Source organism: Schistocerca serialis, chromosome 1 (assembly GCF_023864345.2).
Source record: "Schistocerca serialis cubense isolate TAMUIC-IGC-003099 chromosome 1, iqSchSeri2.2, whole genome shotgun sequence".
Lineage (NCBI taxonomy): Eukaryota > Metazoa > Arthropoda > Insecta > Orthoptera > Acrididae > Schistocerca > Schistocerca serialis.
In genome coordinates this window covers 624776216-624793083 of record NC_064638.1, presented here as the reverse complement: position 1 = coordinate 624793083, position 16868 = coordinate 624776216, and positions in this window count along the sequence as shown.

Here is a 16868-nt window from a genome sequence, read left to right as displayed (position 1 = left end):
ACTTTGTGTATAGTACGAATCTTTAGTATGGTAATATTACCTAACATGGACACCAACAGCGCGGAAATGTTGCCACAATGTATGACGTGAATGTGCACGCCGAGAATTCGACATTTTCCGCGCGAACTGTTTCGTATTTTTCAACTGTACATACAACTGCCACATATTTATAAACATCATGTTAATTAAAAAGAGTACACTCAGACGTGGCTGACAGATGAACTGACATGGGATTTCATTAACATTGATATAGTCTTTTTATTTTTTCAATTTCAGTAACTATCCGCGACCTTTTTAACATAACGAAACACTTCTTCTCGCGAGGAATGGCTGACGGGTCGGCAATAACTTGGTCCTGCACTTCGAAGTCTGCGTAGCACTCCAGAAGATTCATTCGCTGGCACCAAGCACTGCGCTGCATAGGGAACAAATAGAAAAAAAAACTCACAAGTATTTGGTAGTATTTTGAACACATCACGTAAAAAAGGGAATTATCTCCCAGGCACTGAAATAAATTACGTAACTTACTTCACCATATATCATGAGACGACATTGCAACAGTCGTACGGCTATAGATGCTGAAACACTACAATTCGCAGGCGGCGGCTCTTGTTTGCGTGAAGACGAATGGACTGTATTGAGCATTTGCAGCGGTCACGTTAATTGATAGTAAAATGGAAATGCCGTGTGGCTAGGGCCTCCCGTCGCGTAGACCGTTCGCCTGGTGCAAGTCTTTCGAGTTGATGCCACTTCGGCGACTTGCGTGTTGATGGGGACAAAATGATGATGATAAGGACAACACAACACCCAGTCCCTGAGCGGAGAAAATCTCCGACCCAGCTGGGAATCGAACCCGGGCCGTTAGGTAGCACATGCCATCGCGCTGACCACTCCGCTACCAGGGGCGGACGGTTAGTAGTTATTCTTATGTTGCTGAGTCACCTCCCCTCTGAATTGTGTCTCAGAGAAGGCGTAGTGTTACCGAGTTGCCTCTTTTTCCTGACATTCTGCCAAATTCTCCTTCATGTCTTCATGTAATTTGCCTGTTGGAGTTCTTCACCTCAGCGATCGAATTATTTGCTTACGTTGTTGATAGATCCTTTTACACTCAAAGAAACATCCTCTTGCCAAAATGTCCGTACAACAAATAATTTATTTTTGAGTAAAGACTGGTTTGTCTATCTCTCTCTTGTTGTTTTTAACACCGTTTCCAGTTGAATCGCTAATCTTATGAGGGCCTCTCGGTTAAAGGTGGATACAAATTTGGGAGGACGACGGTTCAAATCCACATATAGCTTGATTTATGTCTTCACTGATTTCCCTAAACCACTTAAAGGAAATGCCGCCATGGTTCCTTGCTTCTAACGACCTCGATGTCAACGGGACGTTAAACATTAAACTTCCTTGCTTTCTCAGCAGTTTTTACCTTCCACACTTCCTTGAAATACTAAATTATTGATCTAGTGATGTCCTAGAACGTGCCCTATCACCATATTCCTTCTCTTAGTCATTGTAAGCTAGAAATTTCTTTTCTATTCAATTCTGTTCAGTACCTCCTCATCAGTTACGCGATGTACACATCAAATATTCAGCATTCTTCTGTAGCACCATATTTCAAAAGTTCATATTCTCATCTTGTCTGAACTGCTTGTGTCCACTTTTCACTCCCGTTCAAGGCTGCACTCCATAAAAATACTTGCTGGAAAGAATTTCGATTTAATTCGATGCTAAAAAAGGTTTCTTTTTCAGAAACGCGATTTTGGCAGTTGTCGGCCTATGTTTAACATCCGCTCTACTGCAGTCATCAGTTATTTACTAACCAAATAGCAGAGCTCATCTACTACTTTTAGAGTCTTATTTCCTAACCTGATTTCATCAGCATCGCCCGATTTATTACAATCCATTTCAAGTACTTGCTTTTGTTAGTGTAAATCCTGTATCTTCCAATTTACGTAATAATCTTCTTTCAAGATATACTCCATTCCGTTCCACTGCTCTCCCAAGCCTTTTGCTGTCTTTGTCATAATAACAGTGTCATAGGCAAATATGAAAATTTTTATTTGCTCTAACGGACTTTTAATTAGTCTCTTTTACTGCTTCCTCAAAGTATAGATAGAATAATATTGTGGTAGCGTACAAATCTGACTCGTTCGCTGCTCAACCACTGTTTCCAGTTCACACGCATCCACTCTTATAACTGCCATCTGATTTCTTTACAGCTCGTATGTAATGCGTCTAGTATACATTCTTTAGGTTTCTACATATTTCAAATAATACTTCAGAATTTCAAAGAGTGTACTCCATTCAATGTTGTCAAAAGCTTTCTCTGTAACCCCAACTGATTGATCCTAAGGTCGGCTTCTGCCATATTTCCATTCTCTTGTAAACAGTTACGTCAGTGATTTGTAACCATTATTTATTAAAATGATAATATGATTTCGTTCACACCTGTCAGTGTCATAACTATCAGCTTCAGTGGCTGTTGTTAGATAGCGTAAAATATCCTTCTGCTTTTTAATCTACATTTAATCTACACTACTGTACAATTTCGTCCGTATAGCTTTTCCAAATGACTTTCGTGTAATTCGTTCAACTGTCGTAATTTGGCCACAGTCTAAATGTTCAACTAGTCATCGAGAAAATTTGTTTTTACTGTGGACCTCATAGCAGCCAAACAAATGAAGTCCTTATTTTAAACACAATGGAACGGCGGACGCCTGAGGCAGCCTGGAAACACATTTTCTTACTTGTCACCAGGGCTGCTCCTGTGCCAACACATTTAAAGCCTTTGTCCAGTCCTTTCCGTCATCTTGAACATTCAACGCTCCAGTCCTAATTCACTTGTCATGCACGGGAGTCATTACGAGTCAGCGAACCAGGTACAGCCCAATATATGTTGAACTGTCTGAAGAATAATGACTTGAGTCCAAGAGCGCGGGTGAAAATAGTATTTGGGTAAAATCAAAAGGCTAAATAGCCGCAGGATTGTAACTGGAAGGAAGATTACTGTTTCTAAATGATTACATTAGAGCTGCAGCTCCCAATCGGAAAATAATAATGTTTTAAAAATAATTTCAGTCCTCACCTGAAGGGTTTTAAGAAAAGTGTAAAAAACCAGGATGAGGATCAATAGTGAAATAAGTTATTACTTCTTCTTCTTCTTTTAGTCTGGTAGTCTGAAACTCATCGCGAGCAGTGCACTATCCTCACTGTGCCGGCCGGAGCGGCCGAGCGGTTCTAGGCGCTACAATCTGGAACCGCGTGACCGCTACGTTCGCAGGTTCGAATCCTGCCTTGGGCATGGATGTGTGTGATGTCCTTAGGTTAGTTAGGTTTAAGTAGTTCTAAGTTCTAGGGGACTGATGACCTCAGAAGTTAAGTCCTATAGTGGTCAGGGCCATTTGAACCATTGTTATCCTCACTGAAATCTTCAGCCTTCCGGGCCACTCTAAAAGGTAGTGAAAGAGGGAAAGGAAAAAAGGTCTTTCTAGCTTTTCCTCTTCGATTCGCAATTACCTCGTTGCTACGCCCCGCTTTAGAGCAGGCAGCACCTGAGAGTGACTACCCAGGCCCCGGCAGTACGATGTTCAACGATGTGACAAACCGTAGCAGAAATTTTTGTGTATCATTTAGCAAGCCAACGCTGCGCGGCAGGCTGAGTGCTTGCAACGCGGACAGGACGTCAGCGGCAACAGCGCGGCACACAGTCGACCCGGATGGCGAGACCGGCGGCGGGCAGATAGCTGCCGTCTGGCTGCAGGTGCTCCCTTTGTGCTCGTCGACAGAGACACGGACGTGTACTGGCGTCCGCACAGTGAAGTGTCCTCTTGCCAGAAGTTACGATGGCTCCCATATCGACGGGCTGTAATAATACGAAGGGTGCAGAATCCATCGTCCTCTGTGCCGGGACACGACATAATATTCTAAGCGAGCCAGTGTCTTGTCACTGTGGATATATGAAGGGCGCTAGTCACAGTATATTGTTCTTATGCGAATTATGTATGATACTTCCTCGGTAATGTCACCAATTTCTCGAGTTCTTTACGAACAATATTTAGACGATGTTACTCGTTGCCTGCAGTGGCGAGACGTTGTTTTCCCATAATTCTTCTATCACTATAATGAATAGATTTTCATCTCCCTTAAAATACTGAACTGCCCTTTCGTTTCCCGCTTGTACTGTCGATGTCTTTATCTTTTGCTTGTTTGTCATATTTCCAAGCGTCTCTATCACATTCGGACTTCAGAGATTCTATGCCCCAACTCAAAGAACATTACGCTTTTACTCTCCCGTTGGTTTTTTCACTTCTCTTTTTTTCCTTATGATCATCTAGTATTAGGAACTTCTTTGCCAGCGATGCAAATGGTGAACTAATACGGAGCCTTTTGTCAATGTAAAGGTCAATTTAACCCCTAATGCCGTTGATTATTGTTGATTCTATCATTAGTGGCGTTCCCCTACCCAAACCAGGCTAACCTGAATCTCACTCTGCTCTTTACCTTTCTTTGGAAAAGACAATTGGAACAATGAAGTCACTGCTTAGACAACACCTTTTCGTTCGCCGTTGCCCATGATTTTGTTCAGTCCCAAACAAAATTGCGATCGAAGATGAGAAGAAAGCAGCTTTCGATAATTCGTCAGAGACACTACTTCTAGACTGCAGTTCGTTTTTACGAGCTCCCAGATGTGCACCAGCTATCTCGTGACACGAGAAACCATTGGTGCACCCTAGCAACCACACAATCTTAGAGAATCTCACGCGATATTAGGTGATCTTTTCAGTAAGCAGGAGTAACTGTTATCTCAAAATAAAGATATCTGGCAATAGCAGGGGTGGCCACGAATTTGGCTCAAAAAGCACATTTTGGCAGTAGAGCGACAATTCTCACCCTTGGTGCAGACTTCCCCCTCCATCACACCACACTGCACGAGCGCAAGGAGGGGGATGAATACGTATCCTTTTAACTGGTACAAACTCTCAGCATACAGATTTTCGCCCTCCGATTACCACATAATCGTGACATATTTAGGTTCATAATCGAAAAAAGGCCTTTGACGCAAACATGTCAATCGAAATATTGCAGCACTTTTACAGTCTTATTATGGACACATGGGAAATCTAAATGAGGAAATCAATGTAGATGTTCTGAACAGTTTTAATGTAAAAGCATTTGTCATTTACAGTGGGAGTTACCTAGTGGTTCAGTCTGCGCATGTACAGGGGTCCTTCCAACTGAAAACTCACAGGTTCTCCTGAACAGCTCAGAAAGAGACCCAAGACTTGCAGTGTCCTCAAAACAGTTAGAGAAATATCCTTATAATTCTTTCAAGGCCACAATGAATCCTTCAAATCTTGCATTTTCTTTAATGGCAATGAGCATAGGAAACTGGACTGTGTCGTTCATAATGTGTCTCTTCTACAGTGCGATTTTCTTTCTGAACGAATCCTCATCAAATTAAAAGTAAGTTGGTCTGTAAAGTTGGTCTGCAAAGGGCAGTGTCCAGTCAAGTACATTTTACATACAAGGTCTGAAATCCTTTCCGGATGTTCTAATTTTTTCCTGCACTCTTTGTTCCGTGGCAAATACAACAGAAAACGACTTTTAAATCGAAAAATCGTGCCAGGCTTGCTCCTTGAATTAACCAACGCACTATACACTAATACACTGTATTAAGTGTTCAGACTCTTCTTTCAGTTCTGTCGAAAACTGTTACAATTAAGAGTGGAATAATGCGTGTGATTTCAGAAGTTTTACTACTTATACCCTCCCATTTCTTCGCGTCTGCATGTCTGAAAATTTAACACAGAGTTCTTCTCGATATACCAATCAATCAATCCCCTCTCTCGGTCGTTGTACTTTTTTGTTTTTTCGTTGTTAACTAAAGCTTCAAATTATTTTTGAATGTTATTGTGAAATCGGTTCACTGCAGATTAACAGTACACGTCGCTTATGCGACTGCGTAATACATATTGAGAATACTCATCCGTTTCTGTCATTCCCATTCTTTTTAAGGGCTTGTGATGATACAGGCTGGCTTGCCTCTTTTTTGGTTCAGATGGTTCAAATGGCTCTAAGTACTATGGGACTTAACATCGGAGGTCATCAGTCCCCTACACTTAGAACTACTTAAAACTAACTAACCTAAGGACATCACACACATCCATGTCCGAGGCAGGATTCGAACCTGCGATCGTAGCAGTCGCGCGGTTCTGGACTGAAGCGCCTAGAACCGCTCAGCCACCGCGGTCGACTCTTTTTGTGCAAACAGCCACTGGACCTGAGAACGTCCTTCATACCACGACCAAATAGTGAAGGCCAAACAGCGCTGACGCCGCAGTTCTGTCGTGGCGAAGAGAGACGTTCCGACCGAAAAATGACACTTGACAGTACTAAATGAAATGTAGCGTTGCGCCGCGTACTTCAGGGGAGGAACGAGCGAAGCCGAGACAAGCCTAACTTCGGCCCGCATGAAGTTTGGCACGTCGTGGTCGGCACTTGGTTAGACGACTGTTACGTCTTTTTCCGTTCGCTTTAAGACTTCTACCTCAACACTAGGCTTGCTAAAGAGTATCAATAACCCCACCTTAAAAGACACCGCTGGTCCGTTTGGAATGCTATAGATGGTGTAGATGAGGCGGTCATACGATTCTCCAGTCGGTTGTGTGGAATCAGTGCGATAAAGTGAGTCGCCGTGGAGCCGTGAAAGACTGGCGAAGATAAGTAGTCACGTCTGGACATTACCCTTGAGCACATCGTGAATGAAGCCTCCAGATTTTTTTTTCATGTTACAAGTAACTGTGTGCCACTCGTACCACAGTGTGCAGTGTTAGCAAGAGTGGTCGTAAAAAGTTCGTAACCGATAGGAACGGAGATGAGTGTCACAATTTGTCCATGACAGTTGGTATCAAGCCCAGTAGGGATTGCTGCTTTCAGTGAATGCAGATCAATCTCACACTGTTTCCAAGCGAATATTGCGATGAGAAATATAGAACTGACGTTTGGAGACGAATAACTGGATCAAGGTCATTGCACACAGCGGCACGAAAGGCTGCAAGTCTTGAATGGGCAGAAAAGCACTGAAAATGGGCAGTAGCTGACCGGAGGAGTGTTAGGTGGCCCAGAAGGTCGACATTTTGTCTCTTTTTAAAGGATGGCAGAGTCAGGCGCTTAACCCGCAGTATGTGCTAGGTGTATACCAGACCGGAGGTGCTTCTCAGATATTTGGGGGCTGTTTTTCGTACAATGGGTTGGGCTCTTCAGTTCAGATAACTGTCAATGAACCAGGAAATTTAATACGATATTCAGGGTGGCAACATCTTCATGAAGAGTGTACTGGGAACGTTCGAGTCTTCAAAATGTCAACAGGTGTCCTCACAGGGATGAGCGCGTATGTTCCATCTAACAGAAAAGTCTGGAACTGTTTGCAACAGTGAATTGAACATGGGAGTCAGCATCCTGACAATCTGGCATTTCAGCATCAACGGTTGGCTTCAGCAGGATATAAAATTCGTGAAATAATTTGTGAGGTTTCTATTATTTTCAAAGCATTTTACTTTCGAAATTACAGGACCGTATCATTAACGTCGAAATGCAACAGGATTTTGGAACATGTATTGTGTTCTAACACTATGAATCACCTCGAACAGAACGGTCTATTGACACACAGTCAACATGGATTTAGAAAACATCTTTCTTGTAAAACACAATTATCTCTTTACGCACACGAAGTGTTGAGTGTTACTGGCAAGGGATTTCATATTGATTCCCTATTTCTAGATTTCCAGAAGGCTTTTACCACTGTACCACACACGCTGCTAGTAGTGAATTTGTGTGCTTATGGAATATCGTCTAAGTTATGTGACTGGATTCGTGACTTTCTGTCAGAGAGGTCACAGTTCGCAGTAACTGACTTAAAATCATCGAGTAAAACAGAAGTGATTTCTGGCGTTCCCCAAGGTAGTGTTATAGGCCCACTGCTGTTCCTTATCTCTATAAACGATTTAGGAGACAATATGATAAGCAGCCTTCGTTTTCTTTTTTTTTTTTTTTTTTTGTAAATGATGCTGTCGTTCATCTTGCAGTACAGTCATCAGAAGATCAAAACAAATTTCAAAACGATTTAGGACCTGTATGGTATGAAAATTGGCAATTGACCCTAAATATTGCAAAGGGTGAAGTCATCCACATGAATAGATGACGATAAATCAGTCAAATCTAAAGGACACAGATTCAAATGAATAACTAGAAATTACCATTACGAACAACTTAAACTGGAAGAAAACACATATAAAATGTGCAATGTGAATCAAAGACTGCGTTTTATTGGCAGAACACTTAGAAAAATTGTATCAGATCTACTAAAGCGACTGCCTACACTGCGCTTGTCCATCCTCTTTCCGAGTAATGCTGCGCGGTCTGGGAGCCTTACCGGATAAGATTAACGGAGTACATCGAGAAAGTTCAAAGAAGAGCAGCACGTTTTGTAATATCGCGAAAAGGGAGAGAGAGTGTCACTGATATGACACAGGATTGGGGGTCGAAATCATAAAAAAAGCGTTTTCCGTTGCGGCGTAATCATCTCACGAAATTACAGTCACCAGCTTTCTCTTCCGAATGCGAAATTATATTCCTGACGCCGACCTACCTAGGGAGAAACGATCATCCTAGTAAAATGATCGAAATCACAGTTCGCACGGAAATATGTAGGTGTTCGTTTCTTCCTCACGCTGTTCGAGATTGCAATAATAAAGAATTAGTGTAAAGGTGGTTCGATGAACCCTCTACGAGGCCCTTAAATGTGATCTACGGAGTATCCATGTAGATGCAGATGTGGAAGCTGCAGCAAGCAGAAATAATTCGCTGCCTTAAGCAGCACTAGACAATAACTCACCGAGAGAGAAGCTGTTTCATATGCTGGCATTGATAACGGATGGGCCATATGGCGCGGTAAATAGTCTCTGGAGTCACGAGGAAAAATCTTGCTTGGCGAGCTACATATAGGGAACCATATAAATTCGTACAGAGAACTGAGAACTTTCTTTACTACATATTACGTTTTACGATTCAGTTTCGGAGTAGGCACAGACCATTAAAGCTTTAATTTTACAATAACACTATGCAGTAAATCATGCAAATTAGCAAAGAAATGAAAATCGTTCTGCTACTAATCGCACACGAATAGCCACGAAATTATAGAAAGTATGCACGAGATTTATGCTACGCGCCAATCTCGCCAGACGATGACAGGATGTAAACTGAACGTGTTTTCTGTACCAGTCATCTTGACTGAGCTCTTCAATTTCAGTACCTTTCTGTGATAAATTTTTTCAACTACTTCAGTGTAAACTGTTATACGATGTTCGTTAATAATGCACACTAATGGCATCGCAAGACTTATTTTAAATTGATTAACTATCTGCGCTCAATAACTATAAATACACAGGTTGCCTGCTTGCATCTCCAAACGAATCCATCATGCTTCCAGCACAGCTTTAAGCGACTACATCAATGGTATATATGCGGAGAATAGGTAGAAGGAATTCCTACGCACCTAGGAGCTACGTTTTGGAAGCGGAGGTTAGCGGAGGCCGCACCTTTTAAAATGATTGAATGGATTAGTTAACTTCGCATTTCAGAAAAGGTATAAATTGCTTCATACATATTCTTATTGTCTTGGAGGGCCACATGCGGTCTGTAGGCCACTATTTGCCCACACCTGCGTTAAGGCGATACGGGAAAAAGTTTATTTACGTAGAATCGATTGGGTTCAAAAATGGCTCCAAGCACTATGGGAGTTAACATCTGAGGTCACCAGTCCCCAAGACTTTAGAACTACTTAAACCTAACTAACCTAAGGACATCACACACATCCATGCCGGAGGCAGGATTCGAACCTGCGACCGTAGCATCAGCGCGGTTCGTGACTGAAGCGCCTAGAACCACTCATCCACAGCGGCCGGCCTGTCGATTGGGAAGGTGTGACCAGTCGTACTGTGCGTCACCTACACCGCTTTCTACAGACCAGTGGCTAAACAGAGAAACATTTATAGAGGTTAAGTAATGCGAGGGGATGTTGCAAGGGTCCAGATTTTAAAGAAAACCCCTCACGTAATTAACAGACGTCCCCAAAACTCACTTCCTCGCCGAACTAGCGCCATTATCGAGACTATATGCGGCATCACAGGGTATTCGTGTGATTTGCTCTGGAAGTGACTGTCTTTTATCTCGCGTGCTTACGTAGCCTTACTTATATAGCAGCTGGCGGGCTGCGGGCAATTCAGACAGTCCGATAATTCTAGGCCATGAGCGCTGCAATCCGTCCTTGCTGCGTGCGGCCGTCTCTCGCCTTGACCGTCTGGTCGGCGCCCTCGCCCGCTCCGGCAGTACATCCGAGGTAATTGCCAGTCGGCCCGGCACAGAACCTTCTTATTTCTCTGCGAAAGCCTTTCCCTACACGCGCCATGCGGCAGCCATATGCCGTTACTGCAGGCCGGTGCTTTGTATATTAGACAAGTATCGGGCGACGCATCGAGGAGAGAAAAAAAAATATTAAGCAAAACGTGACTTGTAAGCCGTTTCAATGTAGCTATACAACCGGCTCTAAGTGAGTAATAAGTGTCGACGATCTTTTTTTTGTGTCTTTCGTCCATCCGTGAACAATTTGGAAAAACCGTAACTATATAAAAAATGAAGCTGAATTGAAAGCGTAGACAGGCGCTTTGATTCACAGTCACACCTATGTGAAAATCTTATAAGTTTCAAAAATTTCGTATTTCAGTCATTTTGGGGAGTCTGAGAGATACGAATGTGAAATACCAGTACGTGCTGAAAAGCAGTACCTCCGAATTTTTTGTGTGAAAAATCTTGAAGTTTGTAAATAAAAAACTATTATAAACATTTTTATGTTTACATATTTCCAGTCCTCTGCAGCAACGGAATTCCGAATTGTAGCGTGTAACATGACTGCATCATCTTACACGCGACAATTCGGAATTACGTAGCTGCACTCTATTTCAAATTCGGAAGGTAGCAGGGGTAAAATACAGGCAGCGAAAGGCTATTTACAATTTGTACAGAAACCAGATGGCCGCTATAAAAGTCGAGGAGCACGGAAGGGAAGCAGTGGTTGGGAAGGGAGTGAGACACGGTTGTAGCGTCTCCCCGATGTTATTCAATCTGTACATTGAGCAAGCAGTAAAGGAAACAAAAGAAAAATTTGGAGTAGGTATTAAAATCCATGGAGAAGAAATAAAAACTTTGAGGTTCGCAGATGACATTGTAATTATGTCAGAGAGAGCAAAGGACTTGGAAGAGTAGTTGAACGGAATGGACAGTGTCTTGAGAGGAGGGTACAAGATGAACATCAACAAAAACAAAACGAGGATAACGGAATTAAATCGGGTGATGCTGAGGGAATTAGATTAGGAAATGAGACGCTTAAAGCAGTAAAAGAGTTGTGCTATTTGGGGAGCAAAATAACTGATGATGGTCGAAGTAGAGTGGATATAAAATGTAGACTGGCAATGGCAAGGAAAGCGTTTCTGAAGAAGAGAAATTTGTTAACATCGAGTATAGAGTTAAGCGTCAGGAAGTCGTTTCTGAAAGTATTTGTATGGAGTGTAGCCATGTATAGAAGTGAAACATGGACGATAAATAGTTTGGACAAGAAGAGAATAGAAGCTTTCGAAATGTGGTGCTACAGAAGAATGCTGAAGATTAGATGGGTAGATCACATAACTAATGAGGAGGTATTGAATAGAATTGGAGAGAAGAGGAGTTTTTTGCACAACTTGACTAGAAGAAGAGACCGGTTGGTAGGACATGTTCTGAGGCATCAAAGGATCACAAATTTAGCATTGGAGGGCAGCGTGGAGGGTAAAAATCGTAGAGGGAGACCAAGAGATGAATACACTATGCAGATTCTGAAGGATGTAGGTTGCAGTAGGTACTGGGAGATGAAGCAGCTTGCACAGGATAGAGTAGCATGGAGAGCTGCATCAAACCAGTCTCAGGATTGAAGACTACAACAACAGCAAGATAACTGCATGTAAGGTGACAACGACGGTGCGTGAGAAACTGCGTGGTACAATCATGTTTTGAATGCGAAGAGTTCGTCCACAAGTGGAGCACCTTCTCCTTCAGCATGACAATGCTAGACCACATACGAGCTCATCGACATCTGTAGCGATAGGACGCTTTGGGTCCACAGTCATCGATCATATTCCATGCAGGCCTAGTTTGATGACATCCGATTTTCATCTGTTTATAAAACTGCACTTTGGTAGTGACGAGGCGGTGTAAGCAGAGCTGAGGTTGTGTCCGTCAACAACCTTCATATTTCTCGCATTCTACAGCGACGGTGTATCCGTGGTCTAGGGGTAGCGTCTTTGATTCATAATCAAAACGTCTTCGGTCCCGGGTTCGATCCCCGCCACTACCTAAATTTTGATAAATAATCAGCATTGGCGGCCGAAGACTTCCGGCATAAGAAGTCAGACTTATTCTGCCAACGGCCTTGTCAAAGAGGATAGAGGTTCAGGGCACTCTCTTGTCCTAGGGGTGGGAAATTGCCCCTAAAGGTGGAAGAATCAGCAATGATCAACGACATGAGGATGCAGAAGGCAATGGAAACCACTGCCTTAAAGACACGTAACGTGTATCCACAGGACATGTGGCCTGTAATTGAAGAAGTGTCATGATGATCTCTCAATTGGCAAAAGATTCCGGAATAGTCCCCCATTCGGACCTCCGAGAGGAGACTGCCAAGGGGGAGGTTACCATGAGAAAAAAATTGAATAATCAACGAAAGGATAACGTTCTACGAGTCGGGGCGTGGAATGTCAGAAGCTTGAACGTGGTAGGGAAACGAGAAAATCTGAAATGGGTAATGGAAAGGCTCAATCTAGATATAGTAGGGGACAGTGAAGTGAAGTGGAAGGAAGACAAGGATTTCTAGTCAGATGAGTATCGGGTAATATCAACAGCAGCAGAAAATGGTATAACAGGTGTAGGATTCGTTATGAATAGGAAGGTAGGGCAGAGGGTGTGTTACTGTGAACAGTTCAGTGACCGGGTTGTTCTAATCAGAATCGACAGCAGACCAACACCGACAACGATAGTTCAGGTATACATGCCGACGTCGCAAGCTGAAGATGAACAGATAGAGAAAGTGTATGAGGATATTGAAAGGGTAATGCAGTATGTAAAGGGGGACTGGAATGCAGTTGTAGGGGAAGGAGTAGAAGAAAAGGTTATAGGAGAATATGGGCTTGCGACAAGGAATGAATGAGGAGAAAGACTAATTGAGTTCTGTAACAAGTTTCAGCTAGTAATAGCGAATACCCTGTTCAAGAATCACAAGAGGAGGAAGTATACTTGGAAAAGGCCGGGAGATACGGGAAGATTTCAATTAGATTACATCATGGTCAGACAGAGATTCCGAAATCAGATACTGGATTGTAAGGCGTACCCAGGAGCAGATATAGACTCAGATCACAATATAGTAGTGATGAAGAGTAGGCTGAAGTTCAAGACATTAGTCAGGAAGAATCGATACGCAAAGAAGTGGGATACGGAAGTACTAACGAATGACGAGATACGTTTGAAGTTCTCTAACGCTATAGATACAGCAATAAGGAATAGTGCAGTAGGCAGTACAGTTGAAGAGGAATGGACATCTCTTAAAAGGGCCATCACAGAAGTTGGGAAGGGAAACATAGATACAAAGAAGGTAGCTGCGAAGAAACCATGGTTAACAGAAGAAATACTTCAGTTGATTGATGAAAGGAGGAAGTACAAACATGTTCCGGGAAAATCTGGAATACAGATATACAAGTCGCTGAGGAATGAAATAAATAGGAAGTGCAGGGAAGCTAAGACGAAATGGCTGCAGGAAAAATGTGAAGATATCGAAAAAGATATGATTGTCGGAAGGACTGACTCAGCATACAGGAAAGTCAAAACAAACTTTGGCGACATTAAAAGCAACGGTGTTAACATTAAGAGTGCAACGGGAATTGCACTGTTAAATGCAGAGGAGAGAGCAGATAGGTGGAAAGAATACATTGAAAGCCTCTATGAGGGTGAAGATTTGTCTGGTGTGATAGAAGAAGAAACAGGAGTCGATTTAGAAGAGATAGGGGATCCAGTATTGGAATTTAAAAGAGGTTGGAGGACTTACGGTCAAATAAGGCAGAACGGACAGATAAAATTCCATCAGAATTTCTAAAATCATTGGGGGAAGTGGCAACAAAACGACTATTCACGTTGGTGTGTAGGATATATGAGTCTGGCGATATACCATCTGACTTTCGGAAAAGCATCATCCACACAATTCCGAAGACTGCAAGAGCTGACAAGTGCGAGAATTATCGCACAATCAGCTTAACAGCTCATGCATCGAAGCTGCTTACAAGAATAATATACAGGAGAATGGAAAAGAAAATTGAGAATGCGCTAGGTGACGATCAGTTTGGCTTTAGGAAAAGTAAAGGGACGAGAGACGCAATTCTGACGTTACGGCTGATAATGGAAGAAAGGCTAAAGAAAAACCAAGACACTTTCATAGCATTTGGCGACCTTAAAAAAGCGTTCAACAATGTAAAATGGTGCAAGATTTTCGAAATTCTGAGAAAAGTAGGGGTATAGGGAGAGACGGATCATATACAATATGTACAACAACCAAGAGGGAATAATAAGAGTGAACGACCAAGAACCAAGTGCTAGTATTAAAAAGGGGGTAAGACAAGGATATAGCCTTTCGCACCTACTCTTCAATCTGTACATCGAGGAAGCAATGATGGAAATAAAGGAAAGGTTCAGGAGTGGAATTATACTACAAGGTGAAAGGATATCAATGATACGATTCGCTGATGACATTGGTATCCTGAGTGAAAGTGAAGAAGAATTAAATGATCTGCTGAATGGAATGAACAGTCTAATGAGTACACAGTATGGTTTGAGAGTAAATCGGAGAAAGACGAAGGTAATGAGAAGTAGTAGAAATGAGAACAGCGAGAAACTTAATATCAGGATTGATGGTCACGAAGTCAATGAAGTTAGGGAATTCTGTTACCTAGGCAGTAAAATAACCAATGACGGACGGAGCAAGGAGGACATTAAAAGCAGACTCGCTATGGCAAAAAAGGCATTTCTGGCCCAGAGAAGTCTACTAATAACGAATACCGGCCTTAATTTGAGGAAGAAATTTCTGAGGATGTACGTCTGGAGTACAGCATTGTATGGTAGTGAAACATGGACTGTGGGAAAACCGGAACAGAAGAGAATCGAAGCATTTGAGATGTGGTGTTATAGACGAATGTTGAAAATTAGGTGGACTGATAAGGTAAGGAATGAGAGGAGAGGAAAGGAATATGTGGAAAACACTGATAAGGAGAAGGGACGGGATGATAGGACATCTGCTAAGACATGAGGGAATGACTTCCATGGTACTAGAGGGAGCTGTAGAGGGCAAAAACTGTAGAGGAAGACAGTGATTGGAATACGTCAATCAAATAATTGAGGACGTAGGTTGCAAGTGCTACTCTGAGACGAAGAGGTTAGCACAAGAAAGGAATTCGTGGCGGGCCGCATCAAACCAGTCAATAGACTGATGACAAAAAAAAAAAAAAAAAAAAAAAAACAGTGACGGTATTAACAACCCGGTATTTCGTTAGGAGAAATGTGTTCGTTGCCAGAGTGACATGCTGAGAAATCAGTAAATGGTTCAGGCATGTCCAAATAAACGGTGCCCGCTACTGTCCGCTGGATGAAGAAAAACATTCGAATTATGTCGCCTCATCGGCGTACACCACATACACATCTTATCGCTGTCTTTGACATGGTGCCGAAAAATGTGGGGATCTTTCGAATCCCAGATGAGAATGTTGAGCTTATTAACCTTCTGACAAGGGTAGAATGTTGCTTTGTCAGAAGAAAACGGTATTTTCTAGGCAGTAGTTGTGAAGCTGAATCTCGTTTCGCTGCAATGCTTGCACTGTTTGAAATTTGTATGATTGCACGCGATTTAGTTGGTGCAGCAAAATATGAAGCATTGAGAGAAGAACTTTTAGCTCTCGTGATGTTTGGCGAACTGACTCTGATGGGTTTCTTTGGATGGTTTGCCTGATATCTTCTACAATTTCAGCAGATAAGAATTTTATGCTGTAATCTGACGGTTTACACTCTTAGTGCCTAAGAACATCTCATTACACGCCTCAGTCCTCTGAACGCCATGTGGTTTCCTCTTAATTTATGTAGGAAGTTCTTTTGGACAACAGTGGGTGATATCATTCCCAAGATTTACTTCACCATGCTTGGCGCTCTCACTTGAGATGTGGTCAGTTGTAATTATTTAGCTCCTGAAGCTAAACAAAAGGAGTCGATTACAAGAAAATCTAAATAACTTTATGAGTTGCTTTACATGATGCCTCAAACAGACTGTACCAATGTCGCATACATTTTTTTAAATTGCGTTTGAAAATTAGGGGGTTTTATGTGGACATACTGTACCTTATGTTATAAGGAACAATAATGTGTAGTTTCTTTTTGTTCTGTAAAACTGTAATTTAACATAATATATCACACTTTATGGTTTGTCAGTAATGTGATCTATTATGTTAAAGAACAGTTTTACGCAACAAAGGGTCAAAAGAACCGTTTGACAACTCCAAAGACAATACCACACCTAAAGATCGTATGTAAGGGCGTTGCATCTTAGTCCAGAATGTTTGATCCGTAAGAACACAAGTTTCTTGTAAAAAATAGCCAGTAGTTATCTGAAGATGGCCTAATAAGACGAAAACTATTTCATACAATTAAAAATCATTAGTACAAAAAACCGCCTAAGTGTTATTCAACCCTCAACA